The sequence below is a fragment of the Vombatus ursinus genome, unplaced genomic scaffold (assembly GCF_900497805.2).
Source record: "Vombatus ursinus unplaced genomic scaffold, bare-nosed wombat genome assembly UNPS02014781.1, whole genome shotgun sequence".
In the NCBI taxonomy this organism is placed as follows: Eukaryota; Metazoa; Chordata; class Mammalia; order Diprotodontia; family Vombatidae; genus Vombatus; species Vombatus ursinus.
Window position 1 is genome coordinate 39,002,572 of NW_020954559.1, and position 19,057 is coordinate 39,021,628.

The window sequence follows — 19,057 nt, forward strand, 5'->3', positions numbered from 1 at the left end:
GTAGCCTCCCCTCCACCCCACCCCTCCCCCTCCCGCCAGCGGAGGCGCGGAGGCCGAGACTCCTCGGGCCGCTGCAGTCAGTCTGCGGCCCTCAAAATATGCTGGGTCACTTCGGGGGGGACGGTGCTATGAAAACGGGGCTCGAGCTTAGCAGCCCCAGATGGAAGGGGCGTTTTATCGGGCTCTGTGAGCATCTCTCGCTCTCCCCGAGATCGTAAGGGCACCGCGTGCGTAGTCCTAGAAGGGGAACTTGCGGAATGTGGAGACCCTGGGGCGAGTAGAGTGTGGGGGGAGGGGAGGCCAGGACTACAATTCCCGACATGCTCCGCACCTACTGTGGCCGCTGTGGCTGAGCGAGACTGAGATCCTTCTGGAGACTACAGGGCCCAAAGGTACTGGGCGCCTTCTACTCAAGCACCAGCCAAACACTTTATTTTTTTTTTAACTTTATGAAACATTTTACAATAAAGTAGTAACTTCAGAAACAAAGGAAAATTTATCCTAAATCGTAAAATGTGGGCAAAGTGCCCAGGGACCTTTCTTTACAAACACTCAGGTCTACAAACAAAATTATCACTTCTATTTATACTCTTAAAATATAGTTGAAGAAAAGTGCTAATTTTCCTTAAACCTCATAGATGGCAAGGACCTCAGTGATGACCCCTAGACCATCCTATAACTGAACAGGGCTACTTTTTAAAATTCAATTTTATTTTATTTTCAGTTCCAAATTCTTTCCTTCAATCTTCCCCCTCCCCCACCTACTGAGAAGCAAGAAAGTCAAAGCCATTACAGTATCTATGGTCTTGCAAAACCTATTCCCTCGATAACCAAGTGCAAAAAAAGGTAGGTAAAGAAAATATGTTTTGTTCTGCACTCGAGTCCATCACTTCTATATCTGGAGGTAGATGGAATGTTTTATCATGAGTTCTTTGATATTGTGGTGGGTCACTGTACTACTTAGTCTTTCAGAGTTGAACATTTTTACAATATTATTGTACAAACGGTTCTGGTTCTGCTCATTTCACTCTGCCTCAATTCATACAAATCTTCCCAGGTTTTTCTAAAAACATACATCCCTTTCATCAGGACTGACAGCACAATAATTTTCCGTCATATTCAGTAAACTATAACTTGGTCAGCCATTCCTCATCCACTTAGTTTCCAGTTCTTTACCATATAACAAGAAGGGCCACTATAAATATTTTTGTACATATGGGTCCTTCCCTCTTTCTTTGGTATCACTGGGTCAAAGGGTAAGGGCAATTTAATACCTTTTTGAGTATAATTCCAAATTACTTTCCAGAATGGCTAGACCAGTTTACAATTCCACCAAAAGTGCATTAAAATACCTGTTTTCCCACAGCTTCTCCATCATGTCATTTTCTTTTGTGTCCATTTTGCCAATCTAATGGGGATGCAGGGTTTCCTAAGAGTTGTGTTAATTTGCACTTATCTAATTATTAGTGATTTAGAGAATTTTTTCATATAGCTGTTGATAGTTTGGATTTTATCCTCTGAAAACTGCCTTTTCCATAACCTGACCATTTATCAATTGGGGAATGGCTTAGTCTTATAAATTTGCCTCAGTTCCCTATATATCTTAGAAATGAGAAACTTGCTGCAAAAATATTTTCTTAGTTTCCCACTTCTCTTCTAATTTTAGCTTTACTGGTTTTGTTTGTACAAAATCTTTTTAATTTTATGTAATCAAAATTATCCATTTTACCTCCTGATAACCTCCCTATCTCTTGTCTGGTCATGAACTCTTCCTCTATCCATACATCGGATAGGTAATTTCTTCCATGGTCCTCTAATTTGCTTATGATGTCACCCTTTATGTCTACATCATGTATCCATTTTGAGCTTATTTTAGTATACAATGTGACATGTTAGTCTAAACCTAGTTTTTGCCACTGTTTTTTACTTTCCCCAACAATTTGTTTAATAGTGAGTACTTGTCCCCCATGGCTGGCATCTTTGGGTTTACCAAACACTAGGTTATTGTACCTAGTCAACCTAGAACCAAATTGTTACCCGATACCAAATTGTTTAGGTCATTAAGATTAGGTACTTCCTTGCCATTTTTGTCCCTATTCCAGGCCCCCTTGCTTTTCTTTTTTTCATTCTTTCCCTTAATATTCTCAACCTTTTGTTCCTTCAGATGAATTTTATTTTTTCTAGGTCTGTAAAGTAGTGTTTTGATAGTCTGATTGGTATGGAATTGAATAAGGAAATTAATTTGAGGAGTGTCATTTTTATTATATTGGCTAGGCCTACCCATGATCAATTATTATTTCTCATTTATTTGGATCTACCTTATGTGTTCTGTAATTCCTTTTATATGATTCCTGCGTGTGTCTTGGCAGGTGTTTTATGCTGTGTTTAGTTATTTTAAATGGAATTTCTCTCTCTTCCTACTGGATTTTGATAGTAATATACAAAAATGCAAATGATTTCTGTGAGTGTGTTTTATATCCTGCAGTTTTGCTGATGTTGTTGTTTGTTACTTTTTTATTTACTCTCTAGAGTTCTAAGTAAATCATCATATCATCTGCAAAAACTGAGTTTTGTTTCCTCTTTGCCCATGCTTATTACTTGTTTTTGTCTTATTGTTATGGATAGCATTTCTAATAAAATACTGAATAGTAATGGTGATAAATGGATATACTTATTTCACTCTTGATCTTATTAGAAAGGCTTCTAGCTTATCCCTATTACGTATAATGCTACCTCTTGATTTTAAATAGATATTATCATTTTAAGGAAAGCTCTGTTTATTCCTAAACTTTCTAGTGTTTTTTTTAAATAGGAATGGGTGCTATATTCTGTTTAAAAAAAGTTTTTTTCTGCATCTATTAAAATGACCATTTAATTTTTATTGTTTTTAGGACCCTTCTTTACCTGTTTTTAAAAACAGCTTACATAATATTGGAATTAGTTTTTCTTTAAATGTTTGGTAGAATTTGCTCATAAATACATCTGGTCCTGTTTTTGTTTTTTTTTTTTCCCCTTTGGGAGTTTATTTATGGCTTGCTCAATTTTTTTTTCTAAAATAGGCCTACTTAAGGATTCTTTCTCTTGTTCTGTGAATCTGGGCAGTTTATATTTTTGTAAATATTCTTCCATTTCATTTAGATTGTCAGTTTTATTGGCATATAATTGGGCAAAATATCTCCTAATAAATGCTTTTATTTCTTCTTCTTAGTTGTGAACTTACCTTTTTCATTTTTGATACTGGTAATTTGGTTTCTTTTTAAAAAAAAATCAAATTAACTAATAGCCTATGCTTTATTATTTTGTTCTCTAAAAACCAAACTCCTAGTTTTAAAATCTTTTTTCCCTTATGATTTTGTTAATCTTTCCTTAGATTTTCTGGATTTATATTTTGTTTTTTAATTTGTTGGTTTTCTAATTTTTTAGTTGCTTTACCAATTTGTTGATCTGTTCTTTTTCTCCTTTTTTGATGTGTATTTAGAGATATAAAATTTCCAAGTACTGCTTTGGCTATATCCCATAAATTTTGATATGCTGCCTCATTGTTGTCATTATCTTTAATAAAATTACAGATTTTTTTCTATGATTTGTTTTTTGATCCACTCATTCTTTAGGAATATTTAGTTTAGGGGGCAGCTGGGTGGCACAATAGATAGAGCTCCAGCCTTGGAGTCAGGAGGACCTGAGTTCAAATCTGGCCTCAGACACTTGAAACATCTAGCTGTGTGACCCTGGGCAAGTCACTTAACCCCGATTGTCTCACCCCCCCCCAAAAAGTTTAAAATTAAAAAAAGGAATGTTTAGTTTACAATTAATTTTTAATCTTTTCTTTCAAAGGTTCATTTATTATAATTTTTATTGTATTATGTTCAGTAAAAGATGAATTTACTTTTTCTGCATATATTTGTGAGGTTTTAATGTCCTAATGGTCAATTTATTTGATGGTGCCATACACAGCTAAGAATAGGTATGTTCCTTTCTATTCCCGTTCAATATTCTCCAGAGATCTATCATATCTAAATTTTCTAAAATTCTATTAAAATTCTAACGTCTTTCATTTTATAGTTAGATTTATCCAAGTCTGAGAAAAGTAAATTGGGTTACCTCACTCTTAATAGTTTTACTGTCATGTAACTTTTCCTTTAAGAATTTAAATCCTATGCCATTTGGCACATATATGTTTAGTATTGATATTGATTCATTGTTTCTGGTGCCTTTGTAGTTTCTCTATTTATCTTTTGATTAGATCTATTTTTGCTTTTGCTTTGTCTGAGATCATTATTGCTACCCCTGCCTTTTTTTACTTCAGTCAAAGTGTAATAAATTCTGTTCTAGCCCCTTATTCTAACTCTGTGTGTATCCTTCTTTTTCAAATGTTTCTTGTTTTAAACAACATACTGTTACATTCTTCTTTCTTTCTTTTTTGTAGACTCTTGTTTCTAATCCATTCTGCTATCCTCTTCTGTTTTAACAGTGAGTTCATCCCATTCCCATTCACAGTTATGATTGCTAACTCTGTATTTCCCTCTGTCATATTTTCTTATACTTTTCCTTCCTTTTTTAAAAAATCTTTTCCCCCCTAAAGAGTCTGTTTTGCTTCTGACTACTGCGTCCCTCTTACTCCTCCTCCTTCCATTACCCCTTTCCCTCTGAATTTCCCTGTTAGGCAAGAAGCATTTCTATACTCAAATGTGTGTATGTGTGTATTCTTAGCTCCTTTAACCATTTCAGATGAGAGTGTGATTCCATTATCTCCCACTCCCCTCCAACTGCCCCCTCGGTTGTACGCTCCATTTATGTGAAATAATTTCCCCCATTCTTCCTCTCCCTTCTCCTACTCTCAGTGCATTAATTCTTCCCTACCCTTGAATTCTTTTTTTGAGATTATTTAAACATAATAGAATTATACCCAGGCCCATTGTCTAATTGGACTCCCTCTAAGATACCTAGTGATGACAAAGTTCTGAGGAATTACATATATTATGTTCCCATATAAGAACACAAACATTTTAACCTTGTTTAACTTCTTATCATTTCTTGCTCCAATTTTCTCCTTGTAGGATTATACTCAGTTTTGATGGATAGGTTATTCTTGATTGTAAACCTAGATCCTTTGCCTTCTGTAATATCATATTCTGGTTTCTCTGCTTCCTTATAGTGAAGGCTGCTAAATCTAATGTAATCCTGACTATGGCTCCTTGTTACTTGAATTCTTTCTTTATGGCTGCTTATGGCATTTTTTCCCTTACCTGGGAACTCTGGATCTTATGATATTTCTGGGAGTTTTCATTTTGGAGTTTCTTTCAGGACATGACTGATAGATTTGTTCAATTTCTACTTTGCCTTCTGGTTCTAAGGTATCTGGGCAGTTTTCTTTTATGATTTATTGAAATATGTCTAGGCTCTTTTTTTGTTCATGTGTTTTAAGTAGCCTGATGTTTCTTAAATTGTTCCCTCAACCTGTTTTCTAGGTCAGTTGGTCTTCCTTTGAAATATTTCATATCTTTTTTTTTCTCCAGACTTTTGACTTTGTTTTATTATATTTCTTGATGTCTCATGGAGTCATTAGCTTCCCCTTGGCCAATTCTAATTTTCAAGGAGTCATTTTTTAAAATAAGATTTTGTACATCACTTTCTAAGCTTCTAATGATCTTTTAATCTCTTTTTTGGATAGCTCTGATTTCTTTTTCCATCTTTTCCACCATTCTTTGGCTTTGTGTCCAATCTGCATTTTTCTTTGAGGCTCTGCTTAGAGATGTTTTCTTCTTGAACTTCCCAGTCACCAGTGTAGCTCTTTAAGGAAGGGTTTTATTTTGTTTGTTTGCTAATTCTCATAGATGGCTTCTTGAGTTTGAACTTTAAGTTAGTGCTGCACACTTGGGGGGGTTGAGGGGAGGTGGATGGACTGAGATATCTGGCCTAAAGTTTCAGCCCTTTTACCTACTGCCGCTTCCCCAGCTGGGTCTTCAAGTTTTCTGTGTTGCCAGAATCGTGTGACCTAGGGAGAGAGGTCTGTTCACTGGCCTCCTCACCTGAGGTCTGCAAGTTCCAGACCCAGGTTTGGGTAGATTGGCTTGTGCCAGATGGACAGTTTCATGCTGCTGGACTGTTACTATTAGCCCAGTGGCAGGTTCTGTAGGCTCTGAACCATAGAACTGCTCCCTCTCCTGCCACCCCCCACCTCCCCACCTTGGTCTGGAATTCCTCTACTAGTTATTTCCCTACAGGCTTGGCCAATGGGCCAAACACTAGACCGAGTGACTGCTCTGCTTCTGGGCTCAAAGCTCTGTTTCAGAACTTGTTCTGTGCTCAGTACATAGCTGGGGAGTGGCTGGTGGCGTTCCTTTTCTACACCCAGCACTCAGTGGTTCAGGAAACCCTCGGCCTCTTTTTCCACGCTGGTACCCTGTATCTTTCCATCCCTGGCACTGGAAGGCTCCCGACATGTTCCTGGCATCTGCCGTGCCCCAACCCCCCCAACCCCTGCTGGAAAAATGACTCACTGTGACCTTCCCCTGGCTGCCCCCCCAAAACTCTCACTGGTTCGCTCTCCCAGTGGCCGTGGAGTGCAGTGGTCAGCCAGGCTCACGAGCTCCCTCCTACTCCCGCCATCTTGACTCCGCCTCCTCCTCGGCCACGCCCAAAGGGGCGGGGTTAGCAGGAGCGACCCCCTCCCTCCTTTCCCGCCTCCCCCCCCGCCCCCAGGCTCGTGCTTGGATTCTGTTTCCCGGGGGGGGGGGGGGGTGCCACGGCAGCCACGGCCACTTCCCGCTCTCGCAGAACTGCCTCACCTGGGAGAGGGATGCTGGAGGAGGGGGCCGCTTGTCCTCGGGCTCTGGCGGCGGCTCGCTCCTCGCTCCGCCCCGCCCCTCCTGCCCTGGCCGGCCGGGAGCCCGGACTGCCGGTACGGACACCGCGGGTGAGAGAGCAGGCCCCAGCCGAGGAGGTGAGGACGAATCCTGGGACTTGGGGCTCCACGGCCCCGGCCCCGGCCTCGGCCTCCTTCCCTCCCCAGGCCGGGGGAGGCCTGGGGCATGGGGAGGGGGTGCTGCGGGTGAACGCCGGGCCGGGGGCTCCGCGCCTTGGGATTCAAACAGGGCGTCTTAAACCCGGGGTCGGTGGACTTTGAGGGTGTGGTGGGGGTGCGGTGGGAACAAAGTCCACATTATCCTACAGAATTGTTTCTTTCTCTAATCTAATTTAAATGTGCATTTAAAAACATCCTTCCGATGGACTTCGCCAGGGGCCGCGGGCTGCCTGGACTCCGAAAAGGTTAGGACCCCCCTGTTTAAGCGGTTTTTATTTTAAATGTGGCCCAGGCAGCCCCTCCTCTGGGCTGGACCAAGAGGATTTTCCGCAGGCTCCGGGTTCAGCTCCGGATCCGGATCCGTTATCGCAGCGCTTGTCGCTTGTCGCTCGTCGGGGCGGTGACGGCGTCTGTCCCGACACGCTGCCACGTGACCTCCCGCAGACCTGCCCAGGTGGATGCTCGGCCCGGCCGGAGCGGAGGGAGCGGAGCCGAACCCTTCCCGGGGGCAGGCCCGGGGCCGCAGCCCACAGCCCTCGGGCACCCCTCGAGCCTTCCTGAAGGTACAACAGTGCTGGGCTTAGAGCCTGGAGACTTTGGCTACATTGAAAGAGTAAAATTGGTATTAGTTTAAGAAATCAAATTGAAATGACGAGGAGAGAAAGCGCGGGCACTTGGAGGTTCCTAAATTTTGAGTTTTAGAAAGGACCTTGAAGACCCTTCATTTGAGAGATGAGGGAACAGACCAGAGAAGTTAAATGATTTGCTTCAGATCTCAAAATTAACTCAATCAAAATTAACTCAAATCTTAATTCTCTATAGAAATGTTAGCTATTACTTTAACCTTCAGGGGCCTCAGTTTCCTTATCTGTAAAATGAGGAAGGTGGGAGTGGGGTTGGACTAGACGGACCCTGACTAACTCTCCAGGAGATCTCAAAATTAACTCAATGGCAGGTCTCCTGGAGGCTGATTCAGTGCTTGTCAGTCTTACTGATACTTCTCTTTTTATTAGTCCACATTTTGACTATCCCTGCCAAAAAGCCTGATTTAAAAAAAAAGTTTGATTTTTAGAGGTTAACTTAACTTTTATTAGTATTCTACTGAATTTTTCATTAAAGAAAATTTTGAATTGATCTGATAATATCTGTTAAACTGGACTGATTCTCAAAAGCCATCCATTTGATTTCTTTTTTAAAAATTAATTTTTATTGATAACGTTTGCTCTTAAATCACCTGAATTTCCCCTTGTATGCCTACCCCTCATCTTCTGGAGAGCCATCCGTTATTACATAGAATTGTTTTGAAAAAAAGAAAAATAGGAAGGGTGACCTCTGACCTCTATAAAGGATTGGGAAGAGATGCTCTCTCATATCTCTTATTTGATTTCTTAATATTTTTATCTTTTTGTTTTGTTTAACTGACTTTTCTGGTATATAAGAAGAAAAATCTGTGAAATTGTTCCCTAACCTTATTCCAGTAGATAAGAAATTTGAATGGTGACTGTAATCACTGTTATAAATAATTGTACAAATTTCAGCTATAATTAGATTCCAAAAATTAGATTTTAAGTTTTTAATATGTGTGTATATATATATGCTTTTTAGTGTGCTCTTGTGTATGTTGCCAACTTCAGTTTTATAGAATGACTTTTGTGACCTCTTTTGTAAAAATGAGATTTTTCTGTGTAATCAATTATTGATTATCCACAACAAAAATTTAATCCAAATTAAATCTCTCTAATTTACCAGCCTGGTCTGGTAATTCCCCTCCTTCAAAATCTTCAGTGGTACCCTATAACCTACTGGATAGAATACAAACTCTTTGCTCCAGCATTCAAAGCCCTTCATGATCTGTCTCTATTCCACCTTTTCAGTTATTGAGTAGATGGGCAGCTAGTTAGCATAGTGGATAGAATGCACATTCTACATTCATTTAAATGGAATGTTCAGTTATTTTCCTCATCTTATTTTGTGCTTTTCTAACTTCCCATTTGTATGTGCCATTCTTATTGGCTAGAATGAAATTTTTCCATACATCAGCTTGCTGAAATCCCTGCTAATGCCCCTTTCTCTGTGAAACCTCTTGAGCCCCCAGCTAAATGAATACTTCCTCTTCAATTTTCCATGCCTTTGTATTTGACCTTTCTAGAACACTGACCTTGAATTCAGAAGATCTGCATTCAAATTCTAATTCTGATGATGGTCACTTTTGTGACCTTGAACAAGTCACTAAACTTCTATACACCCCAGTTTCCCTATATGTAAAATGTGGATGATTAGCTTCTACCTTATAGGGTTGTTGTGAAGTTCAAATGACATAGTATGTACAAAATGCTTTGCAAATCTTAAGACACTGTAGAAATGTTAGCTATTACTTTAACCTTCTGGGGCCTCAGTTTCCTTATCTATAAAATGAGAAAGGTTGGGGTGGGGTTGGGCCAGATGGCCTCTGAGCTCCTGATTTATGTATAGATGGAGGTATTCATGGTTCTAAAATAATGCTTCCTTTCAGTCTTGCCAGCTGAGTGGGCATTACCCAGTTCTTTCCAATCCGATGAATATTAAGCATCTGCTGAATACAGTGACAGTTTGGTATAGTGGAAAAAATATATTAGTGGCCCAAAAGCCAGGAAGGCCTGTGTTTGCTGGCTGGCATTAGCCAAGGGAGTTTGCTTACCCTTGAATTTCCCTATCACCTATGAAATCCTAGGTCTGTTCTTTATCCTTGTTGTATGCTTAGATGCCCTGTTACATGTTGGAGCTTTTTTTTTTCAGTCTTTTGAACTGGACTGGGCTCTACCTCAGTCAAACTGAGACCTGTTGAAGCCCCTAGCTTGAAAAGGCCAAGGTCCCCCACTGCATCCTGGGTCATCTCCAGTTGTCCTGATCCATATCTGGCCGCTGGACCCAGATGACTCCAGAGGAGAAAGTGAGGCTGGTGACTTTGCACAGCCCTCCCTCAATTAAATCCAATTCATTTGCAAGTCATGGCATCACTTCCCTGATGTCATGGTCCTCTTGGAGAATGAAGGACAAACAGCAGCCAGCAGCAAGCGATTTCACTGGTGTAAGGAGCTCTTAGTGAGGGAACTGCCTCCACCAATTCAGATCAGCACGTATTCTGTACTTTACAATGTTAGAGAATTGCCTGGTAAATTAAAAGATTAAGTGACTTTTTCATGGTTGTATAGTTAGTAAGTCTCAGAGATTATACTTGAACCCAGGTCTTTCCTGACTTAAGTGCTAAGTGGCGCAATGAATAGGGTGCCTGGCCTGGACTCAGGAAGACTCATCTTCCTGAGTTCAAATCTGGCCTCAGATACTAGCTATGTGACCCTTGGAAAGTCACTTAACCCTGTTTGCCTTAGTTCCTCACCTGTGCAATGAGCCAGAGAAGGAAATGGCAAACCACTCCAGTATTTTTGCCCAGAAAACCCCAAATGGGATCACAGAGAGTTGGACACAACTGAACAACAGTTATGGTTGTTCAGTTGGACTGATATGACTGCATAACAACAGCAACAACAACAAAGTGCTAGGGATACAAAGGCAAACAAATGAAAAAAGAGGCCCTACCCGAAGAAGTTGGCATCCTACTAGTGGCATAAAACATGTCAATGTACAAGTATACATGATTATTTGAAGATAAGAGAGAGTATTACCAGCTGGGGACACCTGGAAAGGTTTCCCACAGGAGGTGTTATGGGAGCTGAGCCTTGACTTCTCACAAAGGTACTGGCTTATATCTGAGGGATTAACCTAACTTTAGCCCCAGTGATTAACATTAAGATGAAACTATATTAAATTACAATATTAATGAGGCCTTCCTTTGGAATACTGAATCCATTAAAAAGTAACCTTTTTGTTTTCTGATCAGTATAGAATCAACATTGTAAGAATTTTTATAAATTTAGCAAGGCTTTCTTGGTTTGGTTTTTTTTTAATATTTAGTACAATTGATAAAAATCTCATTAATGCAACCATTTCGTAAGAATTTTTCACATAATGTACCAATATCTGTATGCAATATTGAAGTCTAAAGTGATTGTTTTTAATCATTTTAAACCTTTATTTTTTCTATAGGACTGCTTTTGTAGTTTAATAATTTTTTTCATGATTGTTTTTGTTAAAAGAACCTGTTATACTTCAGTGTGCAAAAATTGAAAATAGACTTGTTGGTGATCTCTATAGGATTTGCTGATAGCACAGATTAAAAGAATACTTTCCAAATCATTCTTTCTGTAATTCTACCAAAAGACAAGAGCTACAACAATTAGCTTAAATTACGAAGATGCACTATAACTAGCATTGTAGTTTGTATAATACTTGTTTTAGTTTCAAGGATACACTGAAAATGCTGTTTTTATTACCAAGAAGAGGCAACCTTATTTTATTGTAGCATAGCTTTGCTCAAGTTAACAAATCATCAACTCTCTTTTTTTAGGGGTGTGTCCTAGGGTATGTGGAAAAATTTTATGGATGTGGCTTCCTAGTAGGTTTTTGACATTAAGTTGGTTGATTTGGACCATATCAATGAAAAAGATCGCATATTCTATAGAAAAATTGCAAATACTATAACAAGGATTTAGTAAGCATTTACGTAGCAGATTATTATTTATGATAAACCTATGAGAGAGCCCAGTATTGTCCTCATTTTACTAATAAAGAAACTGAAGCTAATGTTGAGTAATTTTTCCATGGAGACTGATGCAGCTAGTTTACATGACAAAATGAAATAATCACATTTGTCTATTTGTAAGCAAAAGGGCCTTTCATAATCTAAGAGGTTATTTAGAGAAATTTCAAATTTCATAGCTATGTCATAAAAATCCTCAACTCAGGTTTTACTCTTTTGTCTTATAATTATATATATATGACTAATATATATGTCCAATTATATATTGAAGGTATTCTGAGTTCTTAAAGTCTAGACCTGCTCAACACAAGTGACTGGTAGGCATACAAGGTTTTTGAGAGGTTTTAAAGCAAAGGTTGTAGAGGGGATTGGTTGTTCCATAAGAGGTTGGTTTAAGGCAACCACTGAGGACCATTCCAACTCCAATATTTTGTGGTTCTGAGCATCAGCAACGTGATTGGATTGTATTTAAATGATAACCGCTTAGCTGGTTCCTGATGGGTTCATCATCAGAAGTAACACTAACTGGTGATGATGGGCTTGGAGGGATGGAGGGACCATGGCAAATCACGAAGACTGTCTACTAAAGCATGGAGGGGTTGTGATTTGTGTTGGTGAAGAGAGTACCCACATATACAAAATTTAATATTAGTAATAGTTTTTTTCAATATTCCCTTTATACTTTCACCACTAGTAGAGATGGACAACCCAGCTGTGTCTTTTCATCCTTTCTATGTGATCTTGACTGGGTTCTTCCATAAATCCTCCATAGAAAATATCTCAACGTGCTAGAGTTCTTTCTTTGGGTCTTTTAATACGTCTTGGATACCTGGGCAACACTGAGGCTGTCCATTTGTCATTTCTCTGTCTTGCTTTATGACCAGCTCACTTCATTTTCTAGTCGTTTGTGTCCTAGAAGTATAATGAAAATAAAATTGGTCTAGAGTTAAATTAAGTAGAATTTAAAATCCTATAATAATTTGTATCAACTTAGCACCCAGTTGTGGTACTAAGTATTAATACACATATTTCTTAAATCCATTAAGCTATGTATGCCATAGGAATAGCTAGATAATTCAAGAGACCATTTGTGGAAAACATAAAAACTGATCACAAAAAGGAGTTGATCATACACAAACAGTTCAGAATAATTTTTCTGGAACATGAAATTCTAATCTTTTTAGGTTAGCGTGGAATAGTGGCTAGATAGTGGAATTGGAGTCAGAAATACCCGGGATCAAATTCAACCTCTGACATTAGCTTTGTGGCAAGTTCTTCCTGATCTGTAAAATTAAGGAGATATACTAAATGATTTTTGAGATTCCAAGTCCAAATCAGTGATGCTGTGTTCAGTATTTGAGGAGGGGTGGAGAAGAACTGAATGAGTCATCCAAGTAATAAATCAACTATATTGCTAAATCCGGGTGACTGACTTCTATTTACTTTTAAGGTGATGACATTTAAAGTTAAAGCTTTTGTGAAACTTAATCTTGGACTAGGTGACTTAGGTAATATAAATAATACTTCATTTAACCACATCAGTGAGGAAGTGAAACTTTTACACATAGGTGAATTCTCTAGATAACTGAAATTTATCCTGTAAATACTAAGCTTTTTTTAAAACAAAAATTACTTTGGGTGGAAATGTTTCTAAAATGTATTGAATATTTCTCTACTGTTTAAGCCATAAACTGAAAAAGAATTTTACTTTTCTCAATGATTATATTTCATTTCTGTGAACCTCAGTTATTTCAATATACTGTAATTCAGAGATGGCTTTAGGGTCTTTTGAAGTAGGTAAGGTTCTTTGCTCCCTGGAGAAACAAGCATCAAACTGTTTTGAGTTCTCGGACTGCTTTTAATAGGTTTTCTCTCTGTCTCCTTTCAGTTGTTACTTCTTGCTGCTCTCAGTATGCTCAAATTGGCATTAGCAGCTCCTGCTTCTTAAAATTTGTTGCTTTCATTTGGATACCTGTAGCTGAGAGGCTATGTCAAAGGAACACAAAGAATTAGGGATTCATAGCTGCTTGGGACCTTAGAAGTTAGCTGGTACAAACCCTCCTGCCCATCCTATTGTACAGGTGAGGAAAATGAAGACCAGAGAAGTTAAGAGATCTACCCACAATCACACAGCATTAAATGGCAGAACTAGGATTCAAGCCCAGGTCCTCTCACTTCACGGATCTGAAACCTTAGTTTCTTCATCTGCATTGACGTAACTTGTTCAAGTCACATAGTCAGTGGAAGAGAAAGGGTTTCAAATTTGGGTTTTGAGATTCCAAATCAAAAAAATTTTTAAACTCTTACACTGCTAGAAGTACATTGTGGTATGGGTTTGGGTTTTTGTGGTTTTTTTTTTTTTTTTTTGGTGGAGGCCTTTATTTTGAACTTAACAGATATCAAACAAAATGAGAATTTATTTCCATATGCATAAGATAAAAGATGCTTGAATATATAGTGGTGAATTGCTATAACGTAGAGATGTTCTTTTAAAGTATGTTCAACATGTAAGTTTCTAAGCTCTTGCTTTTCTGTGATTCTGTTGTCTTCTGTGCATTTAAAAGAAATGTTTCAGTGATGCTCTTTTCCTTTTCTGTCAGTCCTATCCTTATCCCCTTTTCTCATCCCTACCTCCCCATTGAAAAGAAAAACAAAAACAAAATCCTTATAATAAATATGATTTTCAGGCAGACCAAAATTCTCATATTGGTCATGTCCAAAAAAATCCATATCTCATTCTCAATCTTGAGTCCATCACTTTTCAGGAGCTAAGTAGTATGGTTTGTCATTGGTACTCTGGTATAGTGAGGTAATTATTTCATTAAGGAGAATTCATAAGTCTTTCTTTGATTTCATTGGCATATGGGTCTAGTAGTGTTATCCCTGAATCCTTCTTGCGTAACAGTAGGTGTCTCCCAATGTTCTGTCCTGAGATATCTTACCTTCTTCCTTAACTTCCTTACCTTCTTACCTTCTGCTCTAGACTTTCTCACTTGGTGATCTAATCATCTCCCATGGATTCAGTTTTCATTTTCATGCAGATGATTCTCAGATCTGATTATTAACCACTCTTCTCACATCTAGACTCTCATCTCCAGCTTTGTATTGGATATCTCAAACTACATAGACATCTGAAAACATGTCCAAAATGAAACCTATTATTTTATCTCTCTTCCCCCGCCCCCAACACTTCCTTCTTTCAAACTTCTGTATTACTGTCCAGGGTACCACCAAACTTATGCAGTCATCTAGCCTTGAAACTGAGGCATTGTTCTCGGCTCCTCAAGTAACTTCTTCTCTCCTCTGACACCACTTCTGACACCAGGTGCAAGCCCTCGTCACTTCATACCTAGACTATTGCAGTGTGGCCTGATAGTTGGTCCCCCTGCTTCAAGTCCCTCCACTCCAGTCCATCATCACACAGCTGTCAAATCTTCCTAAAGCACAGATCTGACCACGTCAGCCTCTTCCCCCTCCCCCAATTCAGTAAACTCCAGTGACGATGAAACATAAAATCCTCTATTTGGCATTAACTTAATCTAAATAACTTGATCCCTCTTACCTTTCCATTCTTCTTACTCAGCCCAGCATGTTCTTTGATCTAGGGACACTGGCCCTCTTGCTGTTCTTTTTACAAAGCACTTCATCCTCTGACTAGAGTTAGCTAGGTGGGGCAGTAGATAGAGTACTGGATCTGTAGTCAGAAAGATTTGAGTTCAAATCCAGCCTCAAACACTTTCTAGCCATGTGACTCTGAGAAGCCACTTAAACCTCCATTTGCCTCAGTTTCCTCAACTGTAAAATGAGGATAATAATAGTACTTACCTTGCAAAAGTTATTGTGAGAATCAAATGAGATAATAATTGTAAAGCATTTAGCACAGCATTTAGCACATAGTAGGTACTATATAAGTGCTTTTTCCTTCCCTTTATAGGCATTTTTACTGGCTCTGCCCTGTACCTGGAATGTTCTCCTTTCTCATCTCTGTCTCCTGGCTTCCTTGACTTTCTTCCATATGATGCCTTTCCTTGTCTCTCTTAATGCCAGTGCCTTCTCTCTGTTGATTATCTCCAATTTATCTTGTATATATCTTATTTAAACATAGTTATTATATATAGGTGTAGACAAGATATGTGCTGAGTAGATCAAAAGGAGTCCAGATGAGAGAAGAACAATACTTAGGAAGGCCTCTGGCAAAAGATAGGATGTGACTTGAGTCTTGAAGGAAGCCAGGGAAACTAGGAGATGGAGGTGAGGATGAAAAGCATTCAAGCATGGGTGGGGCACAGCCGATGCAAAGGTGAAGGGGTAGGAAATAGCTATAGGCCAGTATGATTACAGCTGTTAGTGTGTGGAAGGGAGTTAAGGTTAAGAAGACTGGAAAGGTAAAAGGGGCCAGGTTGAGAAGAGCCTTAAAAGCTAAACATAAAATTTTATATTTAATCCTGGAGGTCATAGGGAGCCACTGAAATTTTTTTTGCGGGGGGTGGGGGAGTGGTAAGATACATGCTTTAGGAAAGTCACTCGACTTTGGCAGCTGAATGGAGGATGGATTACAGCAGGGAGGAATTTGAGGCAAGGAGACCAATTATAAGAGATGTTATAGAAATAGAAACTTTTCAATTTCGGCATCAGACTGGATGTATAATATGAGTGAGTGTGAGGGGTGGATATTGACAACCAAAGTTGTGAGCCTGGGTTACTGGGAGGATAGTGACACCTTTGACAGTAATGAGGATGTTTGGAAGAAGGGAAGTTTTGGAAAGGAAAAATAATGAGTTCTGATTTGGACATGTTGAGTTTGAAATGCCATAAGGACATCCAGTTCAAGGTTTCCAAAAAGTAATGGGTGATGTGAGACTGGGTTTTAGGAGACAGACTAGGACTGGATACATAGATTTGGAAATCATTTGCTCAGAGATAATAATTAAGCCCATGGGACCTGATGAGATCACCAAGTGAGATAACCTAGAGCAGGAGTTTTTATCCTTTTTTGTATCATGTTCCTTTTTAGCAGTCTGGTGAAGCCTATGACTCCTTCCCAGAATAATGTTTGTAAAAAATAAAAATTAAATAAAAAAATAAAAGATTTCAAAGGGAAACCAATTATATTGAAATATACTTATCAAAATCTTTAAGGAAAACAAGTTCATGGCCCAAGGTTAAGAACCCCTGGTCTAGAGGAAAAAGAGTAGAGGGTCCAGGTGAAAGCCTTGGGGAATACCCAAAGTTTGTGGATTTGACCTAGATGAAGATCCAGCAAAGGAGACTAAGAAGGCATGGTCAGACAGGTAGCAGGACAGGAGAGACTAGTGTAACATAAGCTTAGAGAGAAGGATAAGCAGTGTCAAATGTTGCAGAGAGGTCAAGAAATATTGCGAGACTATTACATTTGGCAATTAAGAGATCTTTGGGACATGACCAAAAAAGATGGAGGAATAGACATATTCTCTTAAGGCTTCTTAACAACAACAATAATAATGATAATTACAATTATAGTAATAACTAACATTTAGGGCTTAATATGTGCCAGGCACTATGCTAAATACTTTACAAATATTATTTCATTTGACCCTCACAACAACCCTGGGAGTCAGGTGCTATTATTATCCTCATTTTACAGATGAGGAAACTGAGGCAAACAGAGGTTAACTGACTTGCCCAGGACCAAACATCTACTAAGTGTCTGAAGAAGAATTTGAACTCAGGTCCTTCTGTCTGCAGGACAGTACTCTATCCACTGCCCCACTCTCTGCCACAAAACTCCCTTCAATAAGAAATATGCACAAGAGTGAGTGTGAGGGGTGAACATTGACAACCAAAGTTGTAAGCCTGGGTTACTGGGAGGATAGTGACACCTTTGACAGTAATGAACTGCCTTCAGTTATTTCAGAATCTTGCTGCCAAGACACCAAGAAGTCTAATGAGGTAACAACTTGATGTATTCATAGCAGACAAAGGTAATCCCCAGTCTTTAATTTGATTGCTAGGTAGCCCTTCCGTACTGCACAGAGGCTCATGCTCTGGAATCTACTCAGCTATTGACTCCTTGCTGTCACAACAGTCTCTGTCAGCACACCCTGCTTTTGCCTTCACATGATCATTCTATGACAACAAGTAGCAAAATTCATTTCTGCCCACTCTCCCTTACCAGAAAATATTGTGCTTCCAGAGTTACATCCTGCATCTGGAGAGGGGGAATTGGCTTCTAGGAGTAATCTGCATCCAGAACCGTGGGAGGGCATGGACCCAGAAAAGAGAGTTTATGGCAACTAGGAAAGAAAATGAACATGGAAAAAGTAGGGAGTAGAAGTGGACCATATGACCAGGGATGCAGGAAAATTTCTACCATGGGACAAATATTTCTATCCTTTCTATCTCTTGCAGTAATTGATACTTCTAAGAGTGAGCACAACAGGAAAAAAGGAGAAAGTGACAAATTCTCCAACTCTCTCACATAAAAACTATTTAGAAGGAACTCAGATTTGGTAGTTTAGAAGCCTTAGTTCTATGAGAAACACAGACTAAAGAAATAAATAAAAAGGGTCACGGAACAAGGAATGAAAGTCTAGAATAGACAGAAAGTAAAGAGAATGAGGGAAGGAAGTCCTTTTTAGATAAAAGTAAGGAAAATAAAAAACAAACAGTTGAGAGAGTAAAGAGAAGGGAGATTTTACTGAGGAAAAAAGAGAGAAGAATTAGAAAAAGGAAGAAAGGAAAAGGAATTAACAGGTAAAGTAAAATTAGTGAAAAATAGAGGGGGGCCAGGTTTAAGGGGAAGGAGTAGAGAGCTTGTAGGAATAGTGTTGCTTTAAAGTAAGCAAAAATAACTGAAGAGACAAAGTTCTGTCTTCAAAGAGAAATAACAATTCCTAATTCAGGAAAAATATTTTATATATGCATATACATAATATTTATGAGACAAATGAAGGAAAATATAAGCCCAACTCATAATTTTTGATCTGATTGGATTAAACAGTCCAGCAAAATGAAAGTGTGATAGGATAAGAAAGCAAAACCCCTTAATATTGTTTTTACAAGAAACATATCCCCCCAAAAAAGTCATGTACAATAAAAATAAGTAGCTGAAACATTTATTGTACATCAGATGAATCAAAAAAAGCAGGAGTTGCAATTATACTTGCAAACAGACCAAAAGCAAAATTTATAACGTTGAGATAAACAAAGAAATTACATTATACTGAAAGGAACTACGGACAACAAATCAATGTCAATATTAAACATATTCTCCAAATGCCTTCACAAAGGAAAAATTAACCCAACCACAATAGTAAAAGAAAACTGTAATGTCTCAGTTTTAGACAGACCTAACAAAGATTAACAGGAGGGAAAATATAGATTTGAACAAATTACTAGAGAAGCCAAGAGCTGAAAGA

The 19,057-nt window shown here is 38.8% G+C and overlaps 1 protein-coding gene across 3 annotated transcripts in view; it reads left to right on the forward strand.

The window, feature by feature from the left end:
• The first annotated feature begins 6,878 nt into the window (after nt 1–6,878).
• LOC114046325 (transmembrane and coiled-coil domain-containing protein 3) overlaps nt 6,879–19,057 on the forward strand; it is a 73,154-nt gene continuing 60,975 nt past the window's right edge. For all 3 annotated transcript variants that reach the window (XM_027866625.1, XM_027866626.1, XM_027866627.1), the window contains exon 1: nt 6,879–6,943. The gene's annotated coding sequence lies outside the window, so the exon portion shown is untranslated. The remainder of the gene's footprint in view (nt 6,944–19,057) is intronic.